The 9,107-nt window shown below is 34.5% G+C and overlaps 1 pseudogene; it reads right to left on the bottom strand.

The window, feature by feature from the left end:
* Nucleotides 1–5,452: 5,452 nt before the first annotated feature.
* LOC143639114 (mitochondrial fission factor pseudogene) lies at nucleotides 5,453–6,327 on the bottom strand (annotated as a pseudogene).
* Between the last annotated feature and the right edge of the window lie 2,780 nt (nucleotides 6,328–9,107).

Below are 9,107 nucleotides of genomic sequence, written 5' to 3'. Positions count from 1 at the left end.
TAGAGTGGCCTGATCAGTGCATGTTTGCAATATCGGTGAATGTGTCCTATACACCTCTCTGCGAATAGTTGAAATAATGAAGCTGTTTTTGCCAGTCAAAAAGTATAATGTGAAGTTGGGGTAATTTTGTATTTCTCTGGTTACTAATGATTATGAACATCTTTTCCCATGTATTTGAGCTTTTCTGATCTGCAACTTTCCTATTCATGCTTCCTGCCCCACACATTTTTAAATTTTAAAGTATACTTTTAAAAAAACCCAGGGACTCACACATGTGCTTTGCAATGCAACTCACACATGTGCTTTGCAATGCAACAAATATCTTTAGATGTTTATGTCTATTTCTGGGATATATATTTCATTTTGTTCGTCTATTTGAGTATTCTTTTTTTAATATATTTTTTTAGTTGTAGTTGGACACAATACCTTTGTTTTATTATTTATTTATTTTTATGTGGTGCTGAGGATTGAACCCAGGGCCTTGCACGTGTTAGGCAAGCGCTCTATAAACAAAATATGAATAAGTAAATAAATAATATCTCAACAAATATATCCTTATTAAAAAAGTACAGCACACATGGGAAAATGCATGTAAGATAAATGAATGGACAACTTACTGAATATATTTGCATAACTGCTATCCAGGTCAAGAAATGGAATATTGCCAGCATCTCAAACTCAGCCCCCATGCATACTCTTACTAACTGTCCCTCCTCCCTCCCCACAGGTAATTGCCATTCTGAATTATAACATTATACCTTAGCTTTGCTTGTTAATCAAGTTTGTGTAAGTGAAGTTAGTTGCATAATGTTTTTTGTATTTCATTTTTTTTCTCAAAAGATACTTGTGAAATTTTTCCATGCTGTGCACAAGTGTAGTTTGTTCATTTTTGTTCCTGCATTAAAAAATTCTTAATTTGAAAATAATCTTTTCTTTAACAGTAAGTGCTAATTTTTGTGTGACCTACTAAAATCTTTCCCTATTGCAAAAGTTTTATTGTTTTGCTTTTCACATTTAAATCTACAGTTTTCCTAGAATTGAATTTGTAAATTGGGTGTGTTATACATCAAATTTAATGTGTTTTTCATTTGTGGTGCTGGGGAGTGAACCCAGGGACTCACACATGATCAGCAAGTACTCTACATCTGAGCTACACCACAATACTCCCTCCCTGCTCCTTTTTTCCTGTGTTTTTGTTTGTTTTTGATTTTCTGGGGGTTTTTGAGACAAGCTCATTAAGTTGCTGAGACTGGTTTTGAACTTGCAATCCTCCTACCTCAGCCTCATGAAAAGCTGTATTACAGGAGTGTGCTACCATGTCTGGCTCAAATTTAATCTTTTAATATAGGGATTTACAATTTATCTGGTATTTTGTTGGAAAGACCTACCTCTGCTTTGCAATGCAACTTTTATAATAAATCAAATGTCTTTAGATGTTTATGTCTATTTCTGGGATATATATTTCATTTTGTTCATCTATTTGAGTATTCTTTTTTATATTTATTGTTTTTTAGTTGTAGTTGGACACAATACCTTTGTTTTATTATTTATTTATTTTTATGTGGTGCTGAGGATTGAACCCAGGGGCCTTTCGCGCTCTAGGCGAGCACTCTACCACTGAGCCACAACCCCAGCCCTATTTGTGTATTCTTGTGCCAATATCATATTGTCCTTATTATCATAGCCATGTAAGTTTTGATATCCATCAGAGGTGTTGTTCTTTGATATTGCTTTTTATGTTTTAGACTCTTTGCATTTGTGTTATAAATTTTAGAATCTGTTGTCAGTTTCAATGAAAAGTTGAGATTTTAATTGGAATTGCAATTAGCTAGTTTGGGGCAAATTATTACGATTTATTGAATCTTCTGATATATGAATGTTCAGATCTCTCCATTGGTTTAAATTGGTTTTCTGTGTACAGATATTGCATATCATACGTTAGATTAATTCTCAGGTATCTGTTCCTTTGTAATGCTACTATAAATGATATTTTCTTTTTGGGGGGGTGGGTACCAGGGATTGAACCCAGGGGCACTTAACTACTGATCCACATCCCCAGAACTTTTTTATATTTGATGTAGAGATATTTTTTTTCTGAGTTGCTTAGGGACTCCCTAAGTTGCCTCCTGAGCCATTGGGGTTACAGGCATGTGCCACTGTGCCTAGCAAATGATATATATTTTTAATATTAAACTTTCTATATAATGGGTTTTTCTGGTATAGGAAAATGCAGTTTTTTTAAACTGCATATCAAGTAACTTTGCTAAATTTGTTTGTTAATTCTAAGATTAGCTATATATTCTTCTGAACTTTTCTATGAATAGAAATATGCCTATGAATAAGTGTTTTTCCTTTCTAATCTTTATACCTAATTGTTTTTATTTACTGATTGTACTGACTAGGACCTTCAGTACAGTATCAAATAGAAGAGTGACTAGAGAGCAGCATTCTAGCATATGTGTCTTAGTGTCAAAGGGAATGGAAAGCTTTCAACATTTTACCAGGAGGTAGGGTATTTTTTCTGTAATTTTTTTGTTTGTTTGTTTTGTGAAATAGAACTTTTAATGCCGTTTACCTCTCTTCTAAGGTTGTCAAGAATTTTTGTCATGAATCAATAGTGAATTTTGTTTTTCTGCATTTATTGAGATGATCATTTATTTTGGTCTTTGTTTAGTTTTTTTTTTTTTTTCAAAACATTACACAATTTTTTATTATTAAATGGGAAAATCTCATTTGTTACATCGTCACATTGCTAGTCAGAGAAATGCTGCAGTGATGAAGAAGTCAATGTTGGATCAACCAAAGTTTGTTTAGTTAATGTAGTGAATTACGTTGTCTTTTTAAAAGTCAATTTTAATAAAGTATAATTTACATGTTAAAATACATACATTTTAAGTATATAATTGGAGGTATTTTGACAAACAATCATCACAATACAGATATTAAACATTCCGTTACCCCATAAGTCTCCCTTGTGCCTTTTTTAGGTGAATTCCTACTCCTCCATCCCCACCAGGCACACAAAGCACACACTAATCTGCTTTCTGTTGCTATAGATTAAGTTGCCTTTTCTCAAGTTTTATGTAAATGCAGTTATATAATATGTAGCCTTTTGAGTCAGGCTTCTTTCACTTGGCATAATGCTTTTAATATTCATCCATGTCATGTGTGTTAGTATTTTGTCATTTCTTATTACTGACTAGTATTGTATGAGTCTACCACAATTTGTTTATTCATCCTCTTTCAGTAGAGATTTAAACTGTTTTAAGTTTTTGACTATTAAGAATAAAGCTTTGGGGGCTGGGGATGTGGCTCAAGCAGTAGCGTGCTTGCCTGGCATGTGCAGGGCACTGGGTTTGATCCTTAGAACCACATAAAAATAAAATCAAGATGTTGTGTCCACCGAGAACTAAAAAATAAATATTAAAAAATTCTCTCTCTCTCTCTCAAAAAAAGAAAGAAATTGTGTCCACCTAAAACTAATAAAAAAATAAATATTAAAAAAAGAATAAAGCTTTCTTGAGCATTCAGTCTTTCTGTGGGTATCTACTTTCTTTACTTTTGGGAAAATACCTATGAGTCATAGGCAGATATATTTTTAATTTCAGAAGAAACTGTTAAACTTTTCCAAAGTGATGATATTACTTTATGTACTTACCTACAATTTCTGAGCAATCCATTTGCTTTACACTCTTGCTGACCCTTCACTGGTATTCCTTTTTAATTTTAGCTGCACTGATGGAGGAAATAGTAGTATCATTGTGATTTTAAATTACATTTCACTAATGACTAAAGATATTTTTGGGGGGTGTTTATCTGCCATTTATATATATTTATATGCATATGTATGTATATAAATGTCTCTTCATATCTTTTGCCCATTTCTACCTGGATTGTTTATCTTCTCGTTATTTTTTTTAAGAATTCCTCATATGTCTGGATGCAAATTTTTATTAGATATGTGTTTTGCTAATACTTTCTCCCAGTTTCTTGCATCCCTTTTGTTTTTCTTGACAGTAATGATCAAAGAGCAGAAGTTTTTAATTTTGATATTCAATTTATCCAGTTTCCTTTTTGTTCTTTAGATTTCTAAGTTCTGTTTTTAACTGACAAATAATAATTGTATATATTTATAGGAGACAATGTGATATTTTGATTTATGTTTATAATATGGAATGATTAAATCAGGCTCATTAGCAAATCCATCACCACACATCTTTATCTTTTTTTGGTGATGAAACACTTAAAATGTACTTTAGTGATTTTGAAATACTCAATGCATTATTATTTCTTTTAGCTACTATTATGCATAATAGATCGCTAAACCTCATTCCTCCTATCTAACAAACTTTGTACCCTTTGATCAAAACCATCCCCTCCCACATCTACCCCTCCCCACCTTCAATAATTATTATTCTACTTTCTACTTCTATGAATTCAATGTTTTAGATTCCACATATGAGTGAGATCAAGCAGTATTTGCCTTTCTGTGTTTGCCTCATTTCACTTAGCATAATGTCCTCCAGGTTCATCTATGTTGTTGGAAATCATGGGATTTCCCACTTTTTAGGGCTGAATACTTCCCAGTGGCTCCAGAGGCTGGGACAAGTGGGTCATGAGTTCTAAGCCAGCTTCAGCAACTTAGCAAGGTGCTAAGCAACTCAGGGAGACCCTGCCTCTAAATAAAATACAAAAGAAGGGCTGGGGACATCACTTGGTGGTTAAAAGCCCCTGGTACCAAAAAAGAAAAATTCCTGGTACCAAAAGAGAAAAAAAAAAAGGCTAGATACTTTTCCAATGTGTTCTTATGCCACATTTTCTTTTTCTTTTTTAAAAATATTTTTTGTTGCCAATGTTTATTTTTATGTGATGCTGAGGATCGAACCCAGGGCCTCACATATGCCAGGCAAGTGCTCTACTACTGAGCCACACCCACAATCCCCACATTTTCTTTATCCATCTATTTTTAAGATTATCATACTTTTCAAGTCCAATTAAAATTTTTTTTTGTGTTTCTTTACAGACTATAATTCTAAGATTTAAGATTTATGATCCATTTCTAATTAATTTTTGTATGGGATATAAAATAAGATTCCAGGTTCTTTTTAATTCCATGTAGACTTTCAAATTTTTTGAACGCCTTCTCTTTAAAAGACTATCTTCCTAGCCCTGCTTAATTGCTTTGACCTCTTAAAAAATTAACTATTTGTGCATGTTTTAAAACATGCAAAATGAAAATTTTAAGTATATATTACATAGAAAGGGTTAAAAATGAATATGGCTGAGTAACAAGAATATATGGTAACTGGTCCTTCCCCACTAGTTTCTGGAAGAAAAGCATTATTAGGGCATAAACTATAAAATGGCATACAAAGCAAAGATAGAAACAAAAAAAGGTTGCAAATTGTATTTCTAGCTGTCAAGACATTATTTTTGAGAGCTGAGGTTATCTCTAACGACGAAACCAAAGCCAGCTATTAAACAGCCAGAATGCGACGGTAATTGAATACATGACCATTTCTCTTTTGGCACGTTCTTTGTTCTCCTCTTCTAGAAGATGCAGGCGTCTATTTAGTTTGATTATCTGTCGTCTTAATGAAGCTGCATCTACAGTAGTCACTTCATCCGAAGTTCCTTCAATTGCTGTATCTATATTTGAAAAGTCATTCCTGATGTTGTCAGAATTGGAAGAGGTAGCAGAAGACCCGCTACCCAACATGGGTCTGTGATTTTGATCTAGCACATCGAAGATATGGTTGTAAGTCCTATGACTAGAAGACTGAATAAGTGACAAATGCCATGAGCAGAACCAAGATTAGCTCTATCTTCAGGTAACATCTGAACAGGACAGATGGGAGTCTGTTGTGTTGATGGTGTCACATTGGAATGATTTCTAACTATTCATTTCCATGAACAGCATATTCACTCATAGAGGACTCTCTTTTTAGTTCACTGCATGGATTTCTTCATTTTGAGGAGTTAGAGGTCTTTCTGAATCCAGAAATCTAGTGATCTTTCACTTAACATGAGAACATGAGGTGTAGTTGTAGTGCCAGAGGTTTAAAGGTAGTGGACTGAACAAGGTCAGGATCTGCTGGTCTTGAAAACGGAATGTCCTCATGGTTTCCTGCCATGACAACGTTCTCTGGAACACTAGCATTTGGAACTCCTTGGAATTCTTGTTACAGGTCAGCATTTGATGTTATTACCATTAATTTTTCTAAGACCCTCATTTGCTGACTAATAACCTTGGTGTTTTCCATTTTGTACTGAATTTGACTAATTTCAGCCATCTTGGCAGCAGTGAAAACAAGGAAATGCTGCCCTGCTCACCAAATGTGTTCCAGTACTGCTTGCTATTTGACACTATCTGCTCTTGTACTTCCTATTAAATTCTTTAATTTGCTTCAGGGTACACGAGTTAAATTTGGAGAAACTTTGTGCCCCTAGGGTCCCTAATGAGGGCTTCTAGGATGGGGCTGCATGTTCTCAGAGGTTACTGGCTGAGCACAGTTGGGTGCTGGCGCAAAGTGCCTCCTGGGTTAGCCTGTAGCGGCTAAGAGCTTGCTGCAAAACCTAAGTGAAAATGAGAACACATATATTGCACACATATTGGATAAACTGCTGAAATGTTGGGAATTCATTGAATCTGCATTGATGCTTAAGGTGATCCGTGATCATGAAATATTAGGTGAATTGATTTTCTTAAATCTGACACAAGAAGAGTTACATTTAGTACCTTTAGATACTTTGCATTTTCATATAAATTTTAGAACCAGCTTTTTTATTTCTATAAAACAACCTAGTGGGGTTTTGATTGAGATTACATAGAGTCCATGAACATTTGGGGACTATCCCTCTCTCCCACTTCACTCATTATGACTGTTTTTTCTGTACTATATAAGTTTTTGTTTCCCTTGGAATAATTTTCTTCTTCTTTTAAATTTTGCTTAGTTTTCTATGTACCTAGAAATATTTCACCCCCAAGATTCTTATCCATCTCTAGTATCTAATTTGAATATATTAGGTATTTTTTCTTTTTTTTCCAGAGAAATCTCTCCCATCATTTCTGATCTGCTTAAATATGGACAGCTTGCTCCATAGACCTTGCTGAACACCATCATCTTAGAAACTCCCCCATCACCATCTTAGGTTTTATTTTATTTTGTTTTGCCTTCTTCTTGACTTGATTTTCCTATTTCCTTAGGTTTTCTTTTTTCTTAGTTCACTATCTTTTTTGGTGACCACATCATTTAAACATTTCCCAAGAGCACATAGGAGGTAAAATTTTAGATTATATGTATCTTTATTTTGCCATAATACTTAACTCATAGTTTCACTGGCTGTAGAATTCTATGTTGGAAATGACTTTTTATTTTGATGACATTGTTCCATTGTTTTGAAAAATGTTACTGGGTAAAATAAAATATCACAATAATCCACAATCCTTTATATAAAATCTGTTAATTCTTTTTTTTAATACTTATTTATTTATTTTTAGGTGTAGATGGATACAACACAATGCCTTTATTTTTATGTGGTGCTGAGAATCGAACCCGGGTCCCGCTTGTGCTAGGCGAGCGCTCTACTGCTGAGCCACAATCCCAGCCCCCAAATCTGTTAATTCTTGATGTTATTTTTTTCCAACTCTTTCTCTCTGAAAAGATCTTTTTCTTTGTTCCAAGTGATTTAACACTCTGCCTTGTTGTGAATCTGTTTCCTTCCTTTGTGATGAGAGCTTTCAAGCTAGAGATTTCAAGTTTTCAATTTTGGGAAGGGTCTGGAATTATTTTGTTGATGATGGCTTTTCTTCTGTTTTTCCCCACTTTGTGTTTGGAGAACATAGGAATGGGAAAGCAGGACAGCAGTTGCTCTTTCCCATAAATCTTAATGACCTATTTACTTCTTAAATTATCTGTATTTCCCCACGACTTTAAGAAAACCAAACTGCAAATAAGAAAACAACCAAGACTTTTTAAAAAGGAACAATTCGTATAACTTAAGACCTCACTGGAATATCTCAGCATATGATTTAACATAGTTCAGTTTCTTTCTACAAAATTAACAAAGGTTATTCAGGTTTGGATCTCTGAATTGACTCTTCTTTTTGTCTCCTTTTCCATTTTATGAGATATTTTCTCAGCTCCTATTGAATTTTAATTTTATTTCCATTGGCTTTTCAACTCTGTGTATTCGAATGCTCTTTTACCATACCATCTTGTTCTCTTTTTTGGGGGGGTGGGTACCAGGGATTGAACTCAGGGCACTCTACCACTGAGCCACATCCCCAGCCTCATTTTGTATTTTATTTAGAGACAGGGTCTCGCTGAGTTGCTTAGCATCTCCCTTTTGCTGAGGCTGGCTTTGAACTCATGATCCTCCTGCCTCAGCCTCCCAAGCCACTGGGATTACAGGTGTGTACCACCGAGCTCGGCAACCATCTTGTTCCTGATTCATGTATGTAATATCGTATTTCTCTGAGGGTATAAAACTCCTTTTAAAAAAGTTTTCTCTGGAAAGTCTATTTCTGGCTTTTTTTAAGAAAAATTTGTTTTGTTCATTTAATTTTATTTTACTCCTATTTGATGACCCTTGACCATCTGAATACATTATACAGCTTTGTTTACATGAGTAGGGTTTTTCATCTATGGGAAGCACTATAATGTAATTGGCTTGATCAATTTAATTAGCAAATATCCAATCTTCTTTTTCCCCTTGAATTGATCAGATTCTCAAGAGCAGAACTTCACATTCTCTTCTGTGCATTTGGGAAGCTGAGTGGAGAATGAAAGCTGATTGTGTCAACAATTAATGTGTCAAATTTCCCCTATTCTCTTTATCTTCATTATGTAACTCTGCCATCAGCTACACTTGTTGCCACCCAGTTAAAAAACATATCCTTTTTGTTCCCCACAATGATTAAACCTTCAGTATTTTACTAGGCAGGATCAGCCACTTGATTGGAGTAGAGGAGTTATTTCAAAACCCAACTTCTTGGGGCTGGGATTGTGGCTCAGTGGTAGAGAACTTGCTTAGCATACGTGAGGCACTGGGTTCGAATCTCAGCACCACATAAAAATAAAATAAAGGTATTGTGTACACCTACA

This window comes from Callospermophilus lateralis, chromosome X (assembly GCF_048772815.1).
Source record: "Callospermophilus lateralis isolate mCalLat2 chromosome X, mCalLat2.hap1, whole genome shotgun sequence".
Lineage (NCBI taxonomy): Eukaryota > Metazoa > Chordata > Mammalia > Rodentia > Sciuridae > Callospermophilus > Callospermophilus lateralis.
Note: the sequence above shows the minus strand (reverse complement) of the source record. Positions and strands in the feature narration are given on the sequence as shown.